Here is a 23,371-nt window from a genome sequence, read left to right on the forward strand (position 1 = left end):
CATTAAATTACTGGTCCGAGCTCAGGTACTGGGGCCTCTGGGACAAACAGAACTGAGACTCCATTAACTCTGTTCTAGCCCTATCTATCAGTGTGTGTGATGTGTGTACCGAGTACAGGATGTGTGAGTGTGTGCAATGTGTGTACTGAGTACAGGTTGTATATGAGAGTGTGTCAGTGTGTGTGCATGGTGTGTATACAAGAGCATTCCAGTGTGTGTACATGATGTGTTTATGAGGAGATGGGAGTGCATTGTGGGTATGTGTCAGTGTGTGTACATGGTGTATATATCAGTGTGTTAATGTGTGTACATGATGTGTATATGATATTGTGTCAGTGAGTGTGCATAATGTGTGTATGAGGGGGTGTCAGTGTGGAGGTATATGAGAGAGTGAGGATATATTTTTAAATGGTTTCCTCTTTAATACTGACAGGTACTGTATGTCATTTCTATTGCTCTGTGTCCAGTTATACGACGGATTGCGGGCTGAAACTCTCTTTGAAACTTCAGTCTCTCCGGCCCTTCGCCAGATCGAATCCAGCAGGCACTGATATAGAGTTGGTCAGGAAGAGACGGTCATTTTACAAACACAGCCCAGGACCCACAGACCATCCCCTTAGCTCTTGGATTCTGTTTTACGGTTTATTAAAGCTGTGTTAGGTTGGGTTTTCCTTTGTAATAACACAGGGAGGCTAAATGTGGAATGGGTCAGTGGGTGAAGTTGGTGCCCAAACTCCCCAACACATGGCCACCATCTGGGCAATCCCACATGGGAACCGCAGGGGGCACTCACTGCCACCGGTGTGTGTCTAAATGTTCCTATTAAAACCCAACCAGCCGACCTCAGAGAGAAAAGAGCCAGGTGTCTGTACCATGGCTGTGCGTTAAAGTGTTGCACAAGGAGCTCAGGATGCCCAGTGGAACTGAGGGTAATTGGGAAGTGATTGGTTGTTTGAGAGTCCAATAGAATCTTTAGAAGTGACTCTTCATATAGATTAGGTAAATCAAATTGGCAAAAGTAATTTGGAGGACAAGTTCATGGAATGTATTCGAGACAGTTTCCTAGAACAATACATCATGGAACCAACCAGGGAACAGGCTATTTTACATCTTAGGAACATAGGAACATGTGTCTCATTACACATCTTGTCTTGTGTAATGAGACAGGGTTAATTAGTAATCTCATAGTAAAGGATCCTCTGGGGAAGAGTGATCATAATATGATAGAATTTCACATTGAGTTTGACAGTAACATATTTAAGTCCGAAACTAAAGTTTTAACCTTAAACAAAGCCAATTACATAGGTATGAGGGGCGAGTTGACTACAGTAGATTGGGAAATTAGGTCAGAGGATATGATGGTAGATAAGCAATGACGAACATTTAAAGAAATATTTCATAATTCTCAACGAATATACATTTCATTGAGGAATTAAAAACTCCACGGGAAAAGTGATCCATCTGTGGCTAACTAAAGAAGTTAAGGATAGTATTAGATCAAAAGAAGAGGCTTATAATGTTGCCAAGAAGAGTAGTAAGCCTGAGGATTGGGAGAGTTTTAGAAACCTGCAAAGGATGACCAAAAAATTGATAAAGGGGGAGAAAATAGAATATGAGAGTAAACTAGCAAGAAATATAAAACAGATTGTAAGAGCTTCTACAAATATGTAAAAAGGGAGAGAGTAGCGAAAGTAAACGTGGGTCCCTTAGAGGCTGAGACAGGAGAAATTATAATGGTTAAACAAATATTTTGTATCTGCCTTCACAGTAGAGAACACAAAAATATACCAGAAATAGTGGGGAACCCAGGGGCTAATGAGAGGGAGGAACTTAAAATAATTAATATCAGTAAAGGAAAAAGGTACTGGAGAAATTAATGAGACTAAAAGCCAACAAATCTCCTGGACCTGATGGCCTACATCTTAAAGTTCTAAAAGAGGTGGCTGCAGAGATAGTGGATGCATTGGTTTTGATCTTCCAAAATTCCCTAGATTCTGGAACGGTCCCAGTGGATTGGAAGGTAACAAATGTAACACCATTATTCAGGAAAGGAGGGAGAGAGAAAACAGAGAACTACAGGCCAGTTAGCCTGACATCAATTGTCGGGAAAATGCTGGAATCCATTATTAAGGAAGTGGTAACAAGACATTTAGAAAATCATAATTTGATTAGGCAGAGTCAACATGGTTTTATGAAAGGGAAATAGTGTTTGACAAATCTACTGGAGTTTTTTGAGGGTGTAACTAGCAGGGTAGATAAAGGGGAACCAGTGGATGTTGTATATTTGGATTTTCAAAAGGCATTCGATAAGGTGCCACATAAAAGGTTGTTACACAAGGTAAGGGCTCATGGGGTTGGGGGTAACATATTAGGATGGATAGAAGATTGGTTAACGGACAGATAACAGAGAGTAGGGATAAACAGGTCATTCTCAGGTTGGCAGGCTGTAACTAGTGGGGTGCCACAGGGATCAGTGCTTGGGCCTCAGCTATTTACAATCTATATTAATGACTTAGATGAAGGGACTGAGTATAATGAATCCTGACGATACAAAGCTAGGTGGGAAAGTAAACTGTGAGGAGGACACAAAGGCCCCAATATTACCAGGGAGGCGGGATGGCAGCGGGGGAGGGGGGGTGACTGGGCGCGGGGGTAACCCGCCCAGTAAAATCCATACATTCCCCACGTGATCGCGGGTAAATTGGAGCCACTTAACATGGCTTCCGGGTTTCCCATCGTCAACCTGCGCAGCGGGCGGACTGCGCACCCGCATCACAGGCTGTCAGCTGGAAGAACCCTATTTAAAGGGGCAGTCCTCCAATGCTGCTCCTGGAACAAACACCCAAAATTACAGAATGGAGCAGCCCAGGGGAAAGGCTGCTCCCAGATTTAGTGATGCCTCACTCCAGGTGTTACTTGGATGGGCTGAGGAGGAGGAGGGATATATTCTACCTGGCGGATGGGAGGAAGTGGCCTGCTTCTGCCACCAAGAAGGCCTGGCTCGAGGTGGTGGAGGAGGTCACCAGCAGCAGCAACATCTCCCGCACCTGGATCCAGTGCAGGAAGCGCTTCAATGACCTAACTAGGTCAGCCAAAGTGAGTACACTTACTTATTCTCCTACACTCCGTCTTCCACATCACTGCCCCCACCCCACAACTCATCCTGCACTGCCAACACTATTCTATCACATAGAAACATAGAAAATAGGAGCAAGAGTAGGCCATTCGGCCCTTCGGGCCTGCTCCACCATTCAAAATAATAATGGCTGATCGTCTAACTCAGTACCCTGTTCCCACTTTTTCCCCATATCCCTTGATCCCTTCAGCATTAAGAAATATATCTATCTCCTTCTTGAATACATCTAATGACTTGGCCTCCACTGCCTTCTGTGGTAGAGAATTCCACAGGTTCACCACCCTCTGAGTGAAGAAATTTCTCCTCATCTCAGTTCTAAATGGCATACCCCGTATCCTGAGACTGTGACCCCGGTTCTGCCATCGGGAACATCCTCCCTGCATCTAGTCTGTCTAGTCCTATTAGAATTTTATATGTTTCGATGAGATCACCTCTCATTCTTCTAAACTCGAGTGAATATAGGCCTAGTCGACCCAATCTCTCCTCATATGTCAGTCCTGCCATCCCAGGAATCAGTCTGGTAAACCTTCGTTGCACTCCCTCCATGGCAAAGACCAAAACTGCACACAATACTCCAGGTGCGGTCTCACCAAGGCCCTGTACAACTGCAGTAAGACATCCCTGCTCCTGTACTCAAATCCTCTTGCAATGAAGGCCAACATACCATTCACCTTCCTAACTGCTTGCTACACCTGAATGCTCGCTTTCAGCGACTGGTGTACAAGGACACCCAGGTCTCGTTGCACCTCCCCTTTTCCCAATCTATCACCATTCAGATAATAATCTGCCTTTCTATTTTTACAACCAAAGTGGATAACCTCACATTTATCCACATTATACTGCATCTGCCATGTTCTTGCCCACTCACCTAACTTGTCTAAATCACATTGGAGCCTCTTTGCATCCTCCTCACAGCTCACATTCCACCCCAGCTTTGTGTTATCTGCAAACTTGGAAATGTTACATTTGGTTCCCTCATCCAAATCATTGATATATATTGTGAATAGCTGGGGCCCAAGCACTGATCCCTGCGGTACCCCACTAGTCACTGCCTGCCACCCCGAAAAAGACCCGTTTATTTCTGCTCTCTGTTTCCTGTCTGTCAACCAATTCTCAATCCATGCCAGTATATTCCCCCCAATCCCTTGTGCTTTAATTTTGCACACTAACCTCTTGTGTGGGACCTTATCAAAAGCCTTCTGAAAATCCAAATACACCACATCCACTGGTTCTCCCCTATCTATTCTACTAGTTACATCCTCAAAAAAACTCCAGTAGATTTGTTAAGCATGATTTCCCTTTCATAAACCCATGCTGACTTTGTCCAATCCCGTTAATGCCCTCCAAGTGTTCTGTTATCACATCCTTTATAATAAACTCGAGCATTTTCCCCACTACTGATGTTAGGCTAACTGGTCTGTAATTCCCTGTTTTTTCTCTCCCTCCTTTTTTAAATAGTGGGGTTACATTTGCCACCCTCCAATCTGTAGGAACTGTTCCAGAGTCTATAGAATTTTGGAAGATGATCACCAATGCATCCACTATTTCCAGGGCCACTTCCTTTAGTACTCTGGGATGTAGATTATCAGGCCCTGGGGATTTGTCAGCCTTTAGCCCCATTAATTTCCCTAGCACTATTTTTTTCACTATTACTGGTTTCCTTCAGTTCCTCCCTCTCACTAGACCCTTGGTTCCCTAACATTTCTGGGAGGTTATTTGTGTCACTCCACACACCCACTCAAACCTCATCCTCAACTTACATGCACTTACTCATCACTTCCTCACCTCCCCAGTACTCATCTCACCACTACCACTCAACCCAATCCTCATACAATGTCATGGCTCTGTCTCATACTCACCCTCTGATGCATCTCTTTCACGGTCAGCCTCACCCAAACCAATGCATTAATCGGTTGGCCACGTCACCATCCCTCACTCACGCCTCTCCACTTTCTCCTCTTATAGGAGAAAAGAGCCCAGAATGCACGGGAGAGGACGGGGACCAGAGGGGGTTCGCAACAGATATTCGTCCTCACAACACGGAGCAGGAGGCTCTGGAACTGAGCCGCACCCTCGAGTGCCTGTCCGTCGGGGAGGCCGAGACTGACAGAACTTTAACATTCAGCACTCACAATAGCAATTGATGTTAACATGCCTTGCCATCTTCAGCAACATCTGTGATCATGCTTAATATTGCCTTTTGTTCTCTTACAGGGCCTTCAGTGACCGCCGTGATGGCGGAGGGCGATTCTTCAGAGGACCTGCTGGCCTCTGAGGGGGCACTGTCACATCTGAACGAGCCACCAACCAGCACAGATACACACACCTCGGTGGGTCCCCGTCCTCACTTAGTTGGGGTCACATAAGGTGAGTCACTACACACATGTGAGCACAAGCAGACACTGGTGACAGGGGTAGCTGTGGAGAGTCCATGTTGGTGGGAGCACTCTTCTCCAGGCTCTGCTCAGCTGGACACAGATGCTGAACCCTGGGGGCCATCCATGAAAAGGAGAATGATCGAGGGGCAGCAGCACATTTGCGAGGTGCTGGAACAGGTGCCACGCGCACTCTCCACAATCGCGCAGAGGATGGAGGAGTCCAACTCCTGCATGAGTGGAATGGTGGCACAGGTAAGGGAGGGAATCTCTGAGATACTGTCACAGGGACGTGAGGGCGTCTCTGAGATAGTGTCGTGGGTAAGTGCGGGAATGTCTGCGATGGAGGGAAGGCTAGCCTCCATCGAGCTTCAAGCACAGCTCACCAATGAGTCCATTGAGGCCCTGACAACGACTCTTCGGACTCAGGGTGAACAACATTCTGCTGCCTTAAACAGGCAGGCAAATACTCTGGCACTGGCCTTACAGGGCTTCACACATGTCCTCCAAACTGTCGTCCAGCAGAGTGGTAGGAGTGGTGTGGGCCTGGCCCAGGGGAGGGAAGATGGCGAAAGAGGACATGGAAGTGGGAATGCCACTCAAAGCGCCCCCACATCTCACCCGTTGCCCCCCTCTTAACCAGTACCCGTAATGCTGCCTCCTCTCCAGGTGGCCGAGTCTGCCCCTGCACAGGAGGGGCCCTCACAGGCACCGAAACCCAGAGGGCGTAGGCCCAAAGCATCTAATCGGTCAGGGCATGAACAAGAGCAACCTGCCACTACCTTGCTGCAGCCACAGGGGATGCACCACGTAGGAGTAGTCGTAAGCAAAAGGCACAAAGGGGATGCACAAGGGTGTTTGACGGTTTGTCATGTTTTTTATTTATATTTGATTTTTGTTAATGGCACATTAAATATTATTATTGTCACCACTACTGCCATGTCTTGGCCATTCTTGACTGGCTTCTGTAATAGGGCCCTTTCATGAGGTTCACCATGAACGCCCACACTTGATGCCACCCATTGGGTCACTCTACAGTGAGTGTATGTGTAGTTGCAGGACTATTTTGTGCAGGGGGCAGGGTAGGGGAGGGGGCTGGTGTGGGCGCTCCTCTGTCCAGGTGGTGAGGACTGGACTCTTCACACTGTCTGATGTTAGGAGAACCGTTCACATATCAGTGACTCCCTGGCCTCACGCACAGCCAGGTGAGCCACTGATCTGCCTATAGGTTGCTCCTCCTCCTCTGCCTCCTCCTCCTCCTTTGCCTCCTCCTCCTCCTCAATATGGGTGGCAGATGTGGATGGGGCCTCCTCCAGCGGCACCCCTCTCTGTTGTGCCCTGTTGTTCAGGGCACAACAGACGACTATAATGCGACCCACTCTGTCTGGTGCGTATTGAAGCGCTCCCCCAGAATGATCAAGGCACCTAAATCGCATCTTGAGCAGCCCTATAGTATGCTCAATTGTAGACCTGGTAGCGATGTGGCTATCGTTATATCGACGCTGTTGGTCGGTGGTGGGGTTCCTCAGAGGTGTCAAGAGCCACGTGTGCAGGGGGTATCCCTTGTCCCCGAGGAGCCGGCTCTCGCGGGTGTTCGGTGCATGGAAGAGGGGCGGGATGTTGGATTCCCGGAGGATGAAGGAATCGTGGCAGCTGCCATCTGACGCACACGTGAAGGAATCTCGTGCGGTGGTCACAGATGAGCTGAGTGTTGATGGAGTGATAGCCCTTCCTGTTGATGTCCTGGCTCGTGTGGAGGTGCTCGTATTGCTATATGGGTGCAATCGATTACACCCTGCACCCGTGGGAAGCCAGACACAGCGTGGAATCCCACTGCCCTCTCCGTCAGGATGGGGGGGCGCCATAGCTGCATCCGAGGACGAGCAACATCACCAGCCTCACCAGGCATGGCGTCCACCGCCGCCATGTGGAGCTCCACAACACAGTGCTGCGCCACAGGCACCTGCACAACAGCACGGAGGGCAACAACAGAGAGAGCGACATCGCAGGAGGCACTACCCTGCACCCGTGGGAAGCCATTCACAGATTGGAATCCCACTGCCCTCTCCGTCTGGCTGAGGTCGTCCATGGGGAAATTGATGTCGTGCGAGGCCCTGCGAAACAAGCCGTCGGTGACCTGCCTTATGCACTTGTGTGCAGACGACTGAGAGACCCCGGCGATGTCCCCGGTGACACCCTGGAACGATCCGGAGGCGAAGAAGTTGAGGGCAGTGGTGACTTTGACAGCGACAGGTAAGAAGATGCTGCTCGGCCCAGCCGGGAGCAGCTCGGCATGAAGGAGGCTGCAGATGTCCGCGACTACCTGGCGACTGACTCTGAGCCTCCGTATACACTGCTCCCCCAGAGAGGTCCAGGAAGCTGAGCCTCGGTCTGTAGACCCTGTGGCGAGGGTAGTGCCTCCTGCGATGTCGCTCTCTCTGTTGTTGCCCTCCGTGCTGTTGTGCAGGTGCCTGTGGCGCAGCACTGTGTTGTGGAGCTCCACGTGGCGGAGGTGGACGCTGTGCCCGGCGAGGCTGGTGATGTTGCTCGTCCTTGGATGAAGCTATGGTGCCCCCCAATCCTGACGGTGTGAGTTTGAGGGGGTCCGCACAGTAGGTAAATGTGTTTGCACAGCAGAGTTTAGGATATAAATTAAGAATTTTGAGTGGAAAGACAAAGGTGTTGCAGCCAAAGCTTTGTCTGAAGTGACAGAGTGCCCTGCTGCAATAAATGAGGTTTTCCCCCCAACTGTCAAATAATCCTGTGCATCTCCCACTGGCTGCTGGCTGAAACACGTCTGCTCCAACAGGGAGTGTTTCCCTCAGCACGGGAAACACGCTGAGGATCCTTCAAAATTGAACCCCAGCCAAAATCTCCACTCAATGAGGTCTCTCAAGTACCTCAACTATCTACCTAACTTCGTAAAGCAGCATCCCGCCGGCTTTAATTGCCGGTGGGAGTCCCGCATTCGGGAGCTGCGCGCGGACCTGAACGCGTCACTGGGGAACCCGGAAATCAGCGGGTTGGAGCCGGGCTCCGAACCCGCTTTGGGATTCCGCCATTTTATGAGCCCCCCCGCCCCCGACGCACCCGCTCCACCATCTGAAAATCGGCCCCAAAGAGTCTGCAAAGGGATATAGACAGGTTAGGTGAGTGGGCAAGAAGGTGGCAGATGGAGTATAATGTGGGGAAATGTGAGGTTATTCACTTTGGTAGGAAGAATAGAAAAGCAGAATATTTTTTAAATGGTGAGAAACTATTAAGTATTGGTTTTCAGAGGGATTTGGGTGTCCACGAAACACAGAAAGTTAACATGCAGGTACAGCAAGCAATAAGGAAGGCAAATGGTATGTTAACCTTTATTGCAAGGGGTGTGGAGTACAAGAGTAAGGAAGTCTTGCTACAATTGTACAGGGCTTTGGTGAGACCTCACCTGGAGCACTGTGTACAGTTTTGGTCTCCTTATCTAAGGAAGGATATACTTGCCTTAGAGGCGGTGCAATGAAGGTTCACTAAATTGATACCTGGGATGAGAGGGTTGTCCTATGAGGAGAGATTGAGTAGAATGGGCCTATACTCTCTGGAGTTTAGAAGAATGAGAGGTGATCTCATTGAAACATATAAGATTCTGAGAGGGCTTGACAGGGTAGATGCTGAGAGGCTGTTTCCACTGGCTGGAAAGTCTCGAACTGGAGGACATAATCGCAGGACATAAGCCTGAGATGAGGAGAAATTTCTTCACTCCGAGGGTTGTGAATCTTTGGAATTCTCTACCCCAGAGGGCTGTGGATGGTCAGTCGTTGAGTATATTCAAGGCTGAGATCGATAGATTTTTGGACTCTAGGGGAATCAAGGGATATGGGGGTCGGGCAGGAAAGTGGAGTTGAGGTCAAAGATCAACCATGATCTGATTGAATGGCGGAGCAGGCTCAAGGGGCCGTATGGCCGACTCCTGCTCCTATTTCATTTGTTCTTATGGGAAAAGGTTTGGTGTATTGGGATTCTGTAAAATGGAAGTATATGTTTGTGTGGATTCAATTAGGCATTGGTGAATATTAGGTGTTGAAACTAGGAGCAGCAAATATATCACAGTATCATAGTAGGTACAGCACTGGAGGAGGCCATTCGGCCCATCATGTGTGTGCTGGCTCTTTGAAAGAGCTAGCCAATTAGTCCCACTCCCCTGCTCTTTCCCCAGAGCCCTGTATTTTTTTTTCCCTTCATGTATTTATCCAATTCCCTTTTGAAAGTTATTATTGAATCTGCTTCCACCGCCCTTTCAGGCAGCGCATTCCAGATCATCACAACTCGCTGCTTAAAAAAAATGTTTCCTCATGTTGCCTCTGGCTCTTTTGCCGATCACCTTAAATCTGTGTCCCCTGGTTACTGACCCTTCTGCCACTGGAAACAGTTTCTCCTTATTTAGTCTGTCAAAACCGTTCATGATTTTGAACACCTCGATCAAATCTCCTCTTAACTCTGTTCTGAGGAGAACAATCCCAGTCTATCCATGTAACTAAAGTCCCTCATCCCTGGTACCATTCCAGTAAATCTCCTCTGCACCCTCTCTAAGGCCTTCACATCCTTCCTAAAGTGTGGTGCCCAGAATTGAACACAATACTCCAGCTGAGACCTAGCATAAGGTTTAGCATAACTTCCTTGCTTTTGTACTCTACGCCTCTATTAATAAAGCCAAGGATCCCGTATGCTTTTTTTAACAGCCTTCTCAACTTGTCCTGCCACCTTCAAAAATTTGTGTTCATACACCCCCAGGTCTCTCTGTTCCTGCACCCCCTTTAAAATTGTACCATTTTGTTTATATTGCCTCTCCTCATTCTTCTAACAAAATAAATCACTTCACACTTCTCTGTGTTAAATTTCATCTGCCATGTGTCTGCCCATTTCACCAGTCTGTCTATGTCCTCCTGAAGTCTGTTACTATCCTCCTGATGTGGAGATGCCGGTGATGGACTGGGGTTGACAATTGTAAACAATTTTACAACACCAAGTTATAGTCCAGCAATTTTATTTTAAATTCACAAGCTTTCGGAGATTTCCTCCTTCCTCAGGCAAATGTTTTGAGGAAGGAGCAAATGCCTGAGGAAGGAGGAAATCTCCGAAAGCTTGTGAATTTAAAATAAAATTGCTGGACTATAACTTGGTGTTGTAAAATTGTTTACAACTATCCTCCTCACTGTTTACTACATATCTGAGTTTTGTGTCATCTGCAAACTTTGGAATTATACCCTCTATACCCAAGACCAGGTCATTAATATATATCAAAAAGGGCAGTGGTCCTAATACTGACCCCTGGGGAACACCACTGTATACTTCCCTCCAGTCTGAAAAACAACCGTTCACCACTACTCTCTGCTTTCTGTCCCTGAGCCAATTTTATATCCACGCTGCCACTGTCCCTTTAATCCCATGGGCTTTAATTTTGGTAACAAGTCTATTATGCAGCACTTTATCAACTACATTTTATAATCTTCTCCCATCTAACTGGCATTATGCAGAACAAATAGTGATGGTGATTCCAGGTAGCAGGAAGTTGTTCGGAAAGATTAAGAAAGTTGGGCTTGTTTATGTTGGAGGAGACTTCTAGGTGATTTAATTAAAGTTTTCAAGATTACGAAGGGGTTTGACAGCTCCAGGAAAATTGTTCCCTGGGTGAAGGATTAAAATCCTGGTGATTTTCGGGTGAGTACTGGTGATGGTTGAGGTGTCCCATCAGCAGCCCCCAGGAGCTGCTGCATTTCCTTTCACAATCCGTCCCTGGGCTGGAACGGGAAAACATCAGTCAGACCCGATCAATTCCCGATCAGGTGCGCGCGGAGGCTTCGGTGCGGGAGGGGGGGTTTCTGCAGGATCGCACTTGGAGGTGATTCCCACCACAGTCAAATATCTTCACTGATCAGCCTCACCACGTGGTCAAGGTGCCAGAGGGAGGCCTGTGTCGGAGGAGCCTTCAGGGGAGGGGGAGAGAAGGGAAGAAAACAGGGTGGTGGTCATTTTTTCTCCAGTCCCCTTCTGCTTTCCATCGCACCCCCTCTCCCCCAGTACCTCACTCCATGAGCCATCTATACCCGACAGCACATAAGCACTCTGCTCCCAGGTGTTCGCCAATGATGCAAGGTTTGTGGGAGGCACAGCGACTGGAGCAGCCTGTAGCTGACGACTCCTCCCCGCTGTGGGCTCCCCGCGCCCCTCGCAGCTGTGCGGAATAGATGAGGAGTGAGTGGAAGTGTTTGCTTGGAACTGCAGCCTGACACAGCACCCAGCGTCCTTCAAAGCTCTTAAATATGTCCCAAATTCTCTGATCATTATAAAAAGAAACATAAGAACAGGAGGAGGCCATTCAGCCCATCAAGCCTGTTCCACCATTCAATTAGATCATGGCTGACCTGCACCTCAACTCCATTTACCCGCCTTTGCTCCATATCCCTTGATACCCAACAAACATCTATTGATCTCAGTCTTGAAAGCTCCATTCCACAGTCTTTTGGGGGAGAGAGTTCCAGATTTCCACTGCTCTTTGTGTGAAGAAGTGCTTCCTGACATCACCCCTGAACGGCCTGGCTCTAATTTTAAGGTTCTGCCCCCTTGTCCTGGACTCCCCCCACCAGAGGAAATAGTTTCTTTCGAATCCCTTTAACATTTTAAACACCTCAATCAGATCACCCCTCAAACTTTACCGACTCGAGGGAATACAAGCCCAGTCTGTGCAACCTGTCCTCATAATTTAACCCTTTTAGCCCCGGTATCATTCTGGTGAATCTGTGCTGCCCCCCCTTCGAGGCCAATACATCCTTCCTGAGGTGTGGATAATGGAGGTTTTTGCCAACAGTTTTCATTTGTACTCTCCCTCCATCCACAGATGAACTGGTAAAAGATGTTGCAGAGAAAGACAGGTAAATAGATAAGGGGAGGAGCAGGACGTGGCCTCACCTGCTCACCTGTTTCATCAGCTGGGAATTCCCAGTGACTAATCCCTGTCTCTCTCACTGACACTCCTTCCCAACAGTCAAAGTTGGCACCAGTTCTCACTGTTTCCTCCTGAGATTAGGACATAGATATCTCACATGGGTGCACGATAATGCTGTTGCAGCCTGTCACAGTAAGGTTTAACCTGTTGGGTGCCAGATTTAAAGGAACAGGATAACCTTAGTGAGTTTTTTTTAGGTACCCTCACTGCTTGGACTCGGGATCACTTCCCTGTTTATCAATAACCTTGAAATGAAGCTACGTGACACATGAGTGCCTGATGTGAAATTCCTTACTGCCCGTGTGTGTCAGCTGTTGCTCAGTGGGTCGCACTCTGGCCTCGCAAGCCAGAAGGTCGTGGGTTCAAGCCCCATAAATAAATCAGAGTGTGTGCACACCTCCCAGCACCTGGCTGAGCCTGGGTAGCAGGTCCTGCAGCTTCCCTCATGGTCTGGGTGATGGTGCGTGGCACTGGGATGGAGGGCGAGAAAAATAACTCACTGAATTGGGGGCAGGAGGGAAGGTCAAACAGAAAAAAAATTTCAAAGTGTGACTGTGAAACTTATTGGTGGTAAATCAAACTCGGCTAGAAAGAAACACTGGCACGTTCCAGTCTGGGAAACGACTGGTGGCATTAGCAGCCCTGGCACGTTTAACGTGTTCAGATCACGTCTCTCCTCTCGCTACTCAAAAACAGAGCAACTTGATCGGACTGACACCTCCTTTATAACAGCTGATGTGATGGGAATGGATTGGGTGACCAGCCTGAGTAGTTACATCGAGTTATATCAAAACTACAGCACAGAAACAGGCCATTCGGCCCAACTGGTCCATGCTACCGTTTATTCTCCACACGAGCCTCCTCCCTCCCTACTCCATCTCACCCTATCAGCATATCCTTCTATTCCTTTCTCCCTCATGTGTTTATCCAGCTTCCCCTTAAATGTATCTACACTATTCACCTCAACTACTCCTTGTGGGAGCGAGTTCCACATTCTCACCACTCTCTGGGTAAAGAAGTTTCTCCTGAATTCCCTATTGGATTTATTAGCGACTATTTTATATTTATGACTGCTAGTTGTGGACTCCGCCACCATCCTGGGCTTTGATTAATTTAAAAGGCGCTTTTAAAAAAAAAAACGATAATGAAATGTAAAGCTGGGCTGGCTGTATCTGCAGCTCTCGTGTTGGTAAGTGTAAGAGTTGGGATCGGACTGTGCCTGGTTACCAGGCTGTAGGTACTCAGTACCTCCTCGATCTGTACCTCCAGGGATGGGCCAGGATCGTCTGCAGAAGAACATGGAAAATTCCTTGAGGACTCCCAGCCAGTGCAAAGTGCGGTGCCTGTGGAGATGCTCCCTGCCTTTCTGTGTTTGTTTCCTGCTAATATTTAACCGGCTGCTCTGTTGCCAGGGAGGCAGCACTGGCCGTACGCGCCACCGCATTGGCTGGCCCCTGCTTTCAGCCCCGTCCCCCCCCCCTCCCTTACCTGCAGAGATCAGGTGGCCTTCCTGCCACTCCCCCCCCCACCCTCACCCCGTGCCTCTTATCAAAGGATTCACTTAAGATACATCCTGATAAGACAAAAGTCCTTCTTAAAGATAAGACTTACTTGAAAAGGAGTGCAAAACCAAAGTGAATCCACACTGAATGGATTGCGGGAGATTACACTGAGTGGAGGGGACAGGATCAGAGCTCTGTACAATCAACTTTGCTTAAAGATTATGTTAGAATACGCTGTTTATGTTTTTGCATTACATCGCAGCTTGCCTTAATCAACAATAACAATAATAACTTGCATTTATACGGTGTCTTTAACGTAGTAAAACGTCCCAGGACGCTTCACAGGAGCGATTATCAAACAAGATTTGACACCGAGCCACCTAAGGAGACATTAGGACAGGTGAAGAGGTAGGTTTTAAATATCACTTAAAGGAGGGGAGAGAGGCGGAGAGGTTTAGGGAGGGAATTCCAGAGCTTAGGGCCCAGGCAGCTGAAGGCACGGCCGCCAATGGTGGAGCGATTAAAATCGGGGATGCGCAAGAGGCCAGAATTGGAGGAGCGCAGAGATCTCGGAGGGTTGTAGGACTGGAGGAGGTTACAGAGATAGGGAGGGGCGAGGGTCACGGAGGGATTTAAAAACAAGGATGAGAATTTTAAAATCAAGGCGTTCCTGGACTGGGAGCCAATGTAGGTCAACGAGCACAGGGGTGATGGGAGAACGGGACTTGGTGCGAGTTAGGATACAGGCAGCAGAGTTGTATCATGGAATCATGCAACAACCAAAACATACAGCACAGAAGGAGGCCATTCGGCCCATTGTGCCTGTGCCAGCCTTCGCTTGGCACCTCTTCCACTGAAACTAGAGGCTCACGGTCTGCTCCCAAGGCCCCAGGCGATGCCCCGTGTATCCAGGAAACTACAAGAAGCTCAGGCAGCCGAGGCATCAGTCTTGTATCCAATGTTAGAACACTTCCAGCAGGGGAAGTCCCAGCCTGTGCTCGGAGAGTCCCAGATCAGATACTGAGCAGAGTGGACCATCTTTCAGTCCCTCTCCCAGAGTCTGAGATTGGGCATTGTAATTCTCAGCACATCTAAGGTCCCAGCACACACTCCCACAACAAGCCTAATCAAAACAGAAAAAAGCCAAACGAAATAAGGAGGAGTGACCAACAGCTTATTCAAAGTGTTGGGTTTTAAAGCGAGGGGGGAGGAGAGACGGAGGGGTTTAGGGGGGAAATCCAAAGCTTGGGGTGAGGGTGAAGGAAGGGGGGATGGATACAAAAGAGGCCAGAGACGGAGGAACAGAGAGCTTGGAAGGTGGGGGGGAGGCTCTGGGCTGGAGGAGGTGACAGGGATGTGGGGGATCAGGCTTTCTTGTGAAGCCTTCTGTGGTTGGGTAAATTGCCAACAAGGATCATCTGCACTAACATCAAGAATGATCATTTGAGCAAAGTATCCCAGTGAGAGTCAGCACCTTCAGGGACTGTACCCCAGGGAGAGTCAGCACCTTCAGGGACTGTACCCCAGGGAGAGTCAGCACCTTCAGGGACTGTACCCCAGGGAGAGTCAGCACCTTCAGGGACTGTACCCCAGGGAGAGTCAGCACCTTCAGGAACTGTACCCCAGTGAGAGTCAGCACCGTCAGGGACTGTACCCCAGTGAGAGTCAGCACCTTCAGGGGAACTGTACCCCAGTGAGAGTCAGCACCTTCAGGGACTGTACCCCAGTGAGAGTCAGCACCTTCAGGAACTGTACCCCAGGGAGAGTCAGAGCCTTCAGGAACTGTACCCCAGCGAGAGTCAGCACCTTCAGGGACTGTACCCCAGCGAGAGTCAGCACCTTCAGGAACTGTACCCCAGTGAGAGTCGGCACCTTCAGGGGAACTGTACCCCAGTGAGAGTCAGCACCTTCAGGGGAACTGTACCCCAGTGAGAGTCAGCACCTTCAGGAACTGTACCCCAGTGAGAGTCAGCACCTTCAGGAACTGTACCCCAGGGAGAGTCAGAGCCTTCAGGAACTGTACCCCAGGGAGAGTTGGCACCTTCAGGAGTGGAGGCGAGCGAGTCGAGGGGCAAATATTCCATTGAAGAAAATAGTTATTGTTCCATCTCAGAGACAGTCTTCATGTGGTTGAAATCTTTCTTGTTTCGGGAAAGATCTATATGAGCCTCTGTGGTTTATGAAATCACGCACTGTTTTAACTATGACCGGTCACAGGCTCGGTCCTGTCAGTGTAAACACGGAGGTTACTGGAAGACCTTCCCTGGGTGGCGTTACTCATTGTATCCTAGAACTCAGCGTTCCATCCACCCTGGGCAGGGTGCAGGGAGCTGCTGTTCTCAGTTTTACTGGGCACTTTCTCACAAGTGTTTTTTAGGAACCCGGATCCACTTTCATACCTTTGATGAGCAGTGTGGTAATCGTCTAATTACTGTCACTGCATCAAAATTAGAAAGACATGAGAGGCGAGGTTCATAATAAACTGCCAATGTGTCTACCAGTTACCAAAAGGGAACGGGAACTTCACTCACACAGTTTCGACCAATTAACATGAGCAAAGCTGCAGGGAGCACTTAACCCCTGCCAGGCCACCAAACACTGCAAGACGGCAATGACACTCAGCACATGAATTACACAGTAAGCTTAGGAAAATATGATAGTCAGTGTGACAGTCATTGTGACAGTCATTGTGTCAGTCAGTGTGACAGTCATTGTGTCAGTCAGTGTAACAGTGTGTCAGTCAGTGTGTCAGTCATTGTGACAGTCAGTGTGACAGTCATTGTGACAGTCATTGTGACAGACAGTGTTACAGACAGTGTGACAGTCAGTGTGACAGTGTGTCAGTCAGTGTGTCAGTCATTGTGACAGTCAGTGTTACAGACAGTGTGACAGTCATTGTGACAGACAGTGTGACAGTCAGTGTGACAGTGTGTCAGTCAGTGTGTCAGTCATTGTGACAGTCAGTGTGACAGACAGTGTGCCAATAATGAAGGGAATGACCACAGCACAGCTTTCAATGAATGAAGCATGAAATCCTGCCAATCACAAAATGTTTCCTTGAGTTTTCTTTGTCTGATTGTGTTCCTGCGAAGCGCCTTGGGACGGTTCGCTAGGTTAAAGGCACTATATAAATGCACGTTGTTGTTGTTGTTAAGTTTCTCGAATGGGGATGAGGTCAGGTTCCATCCACAATCAGACCCATGTCTGTACCGACCAAGCCCCACACCATGAGCTCAGAATCTCCAGAGACAGGTCTGCAGAGGCAGGAAAAGCTCTAAGGGATGATAATCCCGGGGTCTCTACTCTGCACCTGGCAATAACAATGGCATGGGACCATGGCACCAGCCTGCCAGCTTAGCCAAGGGATGGTGTATGCCAGGGGAAATTTAAGAACATAAGAACATAAGAAATAGGAGCAGGAGTAGGCCAATCAGCCCCTCGAGCCTGCTCCGCCATTCAATAAGATCATGGCTGATCTGATCCTAACCTCAAATCTAAATTCATGTCCAATTTCCTGCCCGCTCCCCGTAACCCCTAATTCCCTTTACTTCTAGGAAACTGTCTATTTCTGTTTTAAATTTGTTTAATGATGTAGCTTCCACAGCTTCCTGGGGCAGCAAATTCCACAGACCTACCACCCTCTGAGTGAAGAAGTTTCTCCTCATCTCAGTTTTGAAAGAGCAGCCCCTTATTCTAAGATTATGCCCCCTAGTTCTAGTTTCACCCATCCTTGGGAACATCTTTACCGCATCCACCCGATCAAGCCCCTTCACAATCTTATATGTTTCAATAAGATCGCCTCTCATTCTTCTGAACTCCAATGAGTAGAGTCCCAATCTACTCAACCTCTCCTCATATGTCCGCCCCCTCATCCCCGGGATTAACCGAGTGAACCTTCTTTGTACTGCCTCGAGAGCAAGTATGTCTTTTCTTAAGTATGGACACCAAAACTGTATGCAGTATTCCAGGTGCGGTCTCACCAACACCTTATATAACTGCAGCAATACCTCCCTGTTTTTATATTCTATCCCCCTAGCAATAAAAGCCAACATTCCGTTGGCCTTCTTGATCACCTGCTGCACCTGCATACTAACTTTTTGATTTTCTTGCACTGGGACCCCCAGATCCCTTTGTACTGCAGTACTTTCCAGTTTCTTGCCATTAAGATAATAACTTGCTCTCTGATTTTTCCTGCCAAAGTGCATAACCTCACATTTTCCAATATTGTATTGCATCTGCCAAATCTCCGCCCACTCACCCAGCCTGTTTATATCCCCTTGTAGCTTTTTTATGTCCTCCTCACTCTCTACTTTCCCTCCCATCTTTGTATCATCTACAAACTTTGATATGTTATTGAAGGTTAAACCAAGATCCCATTTGCTTGTTTTGGAGCTTGCGGTGCCCATTAAAGACCACATGGCACCATTCCAAGAAGAGCAGGGAGTTCATCCAATGTCATGGACAACCCTCCTCCCTCAGCCAGCACAGACCAACTAGTCCCTCGTTGCTAATTGTTGGGTCTTGCTATACCTATAATGGCTGCCACATTTACTCCCATAACAGTTATTGCAGTGCTGAGTAATTCATTGTGTGTGAAACATTGAGACATGTTTCTGACAGACAGAATGAGGCACAGTCTGTCTCTTCTTTCAGTTTTTCTCTGCTGGTGGTTAAATTTGGAAGTTACAAGCTACTAGTAACTGGACCGGCCTCAATCATTGCAGCATTTACCAGAAGGAGCCTTTGGTTTGTTCAATTCAGGAAAAGTTTTCATTTCCTCAAACAGAAAAAGCAAGTCTTGGCTAAACTTGGTAATATTTAATGAGAAGTGGGCCAGATTTATCAGAAATACAAGCAATAAACACCCACCCTGCCATCTAATCACATTCACACGCCCTCGAAACTGAACCTGAAGGTAACTTGCTTCTCCTTTCGTTTTCTGCTGATCGAGTCCCGATATAAAAAAATTAAAAATAAAATGAATTTTAAGTTCTGTTAATTATTTTTAAACAGGCCGTATTGTAAATAGAGGATTATTCTCCCTCTGCCTTCCCCACCCATAGTCCAACAACGACATCCTCACTACCCAATCCAACAAAACCAGGTCAATCATTCAACATCACCACCCTTACTTGCAGTCCATCTCAGCCCAGTCCAGCTCAACAAACTACTCACATACCCCAGCATCACCTCTCTTACCCACAGCCCGACCCAAACTAATTCAATAAAACAAAACCACTTTAACAGCCCAATATTTATCATCCTCACTTAAAGTCCAGCCCTGCTCAACCTAACCCAACAAAGGCATTCTAGTAGCCCAACATCACCATTCTCACTCCCAACACAGCCTAGTGTGGTCCATCCCGACCCAGTACAACCCAACCCAACCCAACCCGGTCCATCCCAACCCAACCCAATCCATCCCAACCCAACCCAACCCAACCCAACCCAACCCGGTCCATCCCAACCCAACCCAACCCAACCCAACCCGGTCCATCCCAACCCAACCCGGTCCAACCCAACCCGGTCCATCCCAACCCAGTCCGATTCATTCCAACCCAGTCCAACCCAACCTGGTCCATCCCAACCCAATCTGATCCATCCCAACCCAATCCATCCCAACCCAACCCGGTCCAACCCAACCCAATCCGATTCATCCCAACCCAACCCAATCCATCCCAACCCAACCCGGTCCAACCCAACCCAATCCAATTCATCCCAACCCAGTCCAATGGTATAATAGTGAGAGGAGACCTTATTGAAACATACAAGATTTTGAGGGGACTCGATAGGGTAGATGCTGAGAGGATGTTACTGTTACCCCTCATGGGGGAATCTAAAACTAGGGAGCATAGTCTCAGAATAAGGGGTTGCCCATTTAAGACGGAAATGAGGAGGAATTTCTTCTCCCAGACGGTTGTGAATCTTTGGAATTCTTTACCCCAAAAAGCTGTGGAGGCTGAGTCATTGAATACATTCAAGGCTGAGTTAGACAAATTTTTGATCAGCAAGGGAGTCAAAGGATATGGGGAAAAGGTGGGAAAGTGGAGTTGAGGTAAAAATCAGATCAGCCATGATCTCATTGAATGGCGGAGCAAGCTCGAAGGGCCGAATGGCCTACTCCTGCTCCAATCTCTTATGGTCTTATGGTCAGTCCAACCCAACCCAGTCCATCCCAACCCAGTCCAACCCAACCCATCCAATCCAACCCAGTCCATCCCAACCCAGTCAATCCCAACCCAGTCCATCCCAACCCAGTCCATCCCAACCCAGTCCAACCCAACCCAGTCCATCCCAACCCAGTCCATCCCAACCCAGTCCAACCCAACCCAGTCCATCCCAACCCAGTCAATCCCAACCCAGTCCAACCCAACCCAGTCCATCCCAACCCAGTCCAACCCAACCCAGTCCATCCCAACCCAGTCCAACCCAACCCAGTCAATCCCAACCCAGTCCAACCCAACCCAGTCCAATCCAACCCAGTCCATCCCAACCCAGTCCATCCCAACCCAGTCCATCCCAACCCAGTCCATCCCAACCCAGTCCAACCCAACCCAGTCCATCCCAACCCAGTCCAACCCAACCCAGTCCATCCCAACCCAGTCCATCCCAACCCAGTCCATCCCAACCCAGTCCATCCCAACCCAGTCCATCCCAACCCAGTCAATCCCAACCCAGTCCAACCCAACCCAGTCCATCCCAACCCAGTCCATCCCAACCCAGTCCATCCCAACCCAGTCCATCCCAACCCAGTCCATCCCAACCCAGTCCAACCCAACCCAGTCCATCCCAACCCAGTCCATCACAACCCAGTCCAACCCAACCCAGTCCATCCCAACCCAGTCCAACCCAACCCAGTCCAACCCAACCTAGTCCAATCCAACCTAGTCCAACCTAACCCGGTCCATCCCAACCCAATCGGATTCATCCCAATCCAGTCCAACCCAACCCAGTCCATCCCAGCCCAATCCATCCCAACCCAGTCCATCCCAACCCAGTCCATCCCAACCCAGTCCATCCCAACCCAGCCCAATCCAACCTGATCCAATCCAACTCGACAAAACTACCACAGCCCAACATCACATTTTCACTCCCAACAGAGCCTAGCCCGGTCCACCCCAACCCAGCCCAACATCACCATTCCCAGGCCAGACCAAACCAATTCAACCAAACAAAGCCAGTTTGATGGCTCGACATTACTACACTCACTCCTAGTCCAACCTAAGCTGATCCAACCCAACCCAAGAAAAACTTCAACAGACCAACAACACCACAATCACTCCCCATCCAGCCCCTCAACCCAACCCAACCAACTGCACTCCGCCAACAGCCCAAAACTACCACTCCCAGGTATCGATTATTCGATATGTAAACCCCCCAAACCCCTCAATTAGATTCCAGTCTGTAACTCACTCCTGGGGTATCTGTTATTCTATATATAAACCCCCCCGAACCCCTCGACTAGATTCCAGCCTGTAACTCACTCCCGGGTATCTGTTATTCTATATATAAACCCCCCAAACCCCTCGATTAGATTCCAGCCTGTAACACACTCCCGGGGTATCTGTTATTCTATATATAAACCCCCTAAACCCCTCGATTGGATTCCCAAATTGTTGGTCCGAATAAGGTTATCTAATCCAGCTTTACTGGGGTTAAAGGGCCAGATTCCTTGGGTCAAAAAGCAACTGAGATCATCCTGTTTGAACCAAGGAGGAGACCTGCTCGACATGTCTAGGTGTCAAGGGCTGGACAGCTCCCATGACCAGACCTCAAGGACTGGACATCTACTGTGACCAGATGTCAAGGACTGAAGGAAAGTTCTGTATAAATCATTCCTGATCGCTAAAAGTAATTGAACAAAACTCATTTTCACATCTGTAAGGAATTTTACAACACCAGGTTATAGCCCAACAGTTTTATTTGAAAATCACAAGCTTTCGGAGGCTTTCTCCTTCATCAGGTGAGTTTTCACATCAGCATTATTGCCTCATCCCTCTGCTGTAATTCCCTGCGTTACAACAGCGGCTTCACTTCAAAAGTACCTCATTGGCTGTAAAGCGCTTTGGGACGTCCTGAGGTCGTGAAAGGTGCTGTATAAATGCAAGATAAGATAAGGGGTCGGCCATTTAGGACTGAGATGAGAGAAAATTTCTTCACTCAGAGGGTTGTGAATCTTTGGAATTCTCTACCCCAGGGGGCTGTGGATGCTCAGTCGTTGAATATATTCAAGGCTGAGATCGTTAGATTTTTGGACTCTCGGGGAAACAAGGGATATGGGGATCGGGCGGGAAAGTGGATTTGAGGTCGAAGATCAGCCATGATCTTATTGAATGGCGGAGCAGGCTCGAGGGGCCGAGAGAGTTTGGACAAAATTTCTTTACCCAGAGGATTGGTAAAATAATTCCAAGACGGACTTAAAAACTTTTACTATCGACACCACAAGTTGGGCAGATGTGGCTGACAACAGACCACACGAGAGCATCGGGGAGTCAAAGAGGCTGAAGACGGGCGGCTGAGAAAGGAAAGAGAAGAGGGCAAAGAGGAAAGAGGAGAGAACAAGGAGAAGAGAGCAAAGAGGAAAGAGATGAGAGCAAAGAGGAACAAGAAGACAGCAAAGAGAAGAGAGCAAAGAGAAGAGAGCAAAGGGAAGGGAGCAAAGAGAAGAGAGCAAAGAGAAGAGAGCAAAGAGAAGAGACAAAAGAGGAACGAGAAGAGAGCAAAGGGAAGAGAGCAAAGAGAAGAGAGCAAAGATAAGAGAGCAAAGGGAAGAGAGCAAAGGGAAGAGACCAAAGGGAAGAGAGCAAAGGGAAGAGAAGAGAGCAAAGGGAAGAGAGCAAAGGGAAGAGAGCAAAGAGCAAAGATAAGAGAGCAAAGGGAAGAGAGCAAAGATGAAAGGGAAGAGAGCAAAGGGAAGAGAGCAAAGAGGAGAGCAAAGGGAAGAGAGCAAAGGGAAGAGAGCAAAGAGCAAAGGAAACAGAGCAAAGAGCAAAGAGAAGAGAGCAAAGGGAAGAGAGCAAAGATGATAGGGAAGAGAGCAAAGAGAAGAGAGAAAAGGGAAGAGAGCACAGAGCAAAGGGAAGAGAGGAAAGGGACGAGAGCAAAGAGAAGAGAGCAAAGAGAAGAGACAAAAGAGCAAAGAGAAGAGAGCAAAGAGAAGAGAGCAAAGAGAAAAGACAAAAGAGCAAAGAGAAGAGATAAAAGAGAAGAGACAAAAGAGCAAAGAGAAGAGAGCAAAGAGAAGAGAGCAAAGAGAAGAGATAAAAGAGAAGAGACAAAAGAGCAAAGAGAAGAGAGCAAAGAGAAGAGAGCAAAGAGAAGAAACAAAAGAGCAAAGATAAGAGAGCAAAGATGAGAGAGCAAAAGGAAGAGA

This window comes from Heptranchias perlo, chromosome 16 (genome assembly GCF_035084215.1).
Source record: "Heptranchias perlo isolate sHepPer1 chromosome 16, sHepPer1.hap1, whole genome shotgun sequence".
NCBI classification, from domain to species: domain Eukaryota; kingdom Metazoa; phylum Chordata; class Chondrichthyes; order Hexanchiformes; family Hexanchidae; genus Heptranchias; species Heptranchias perlo.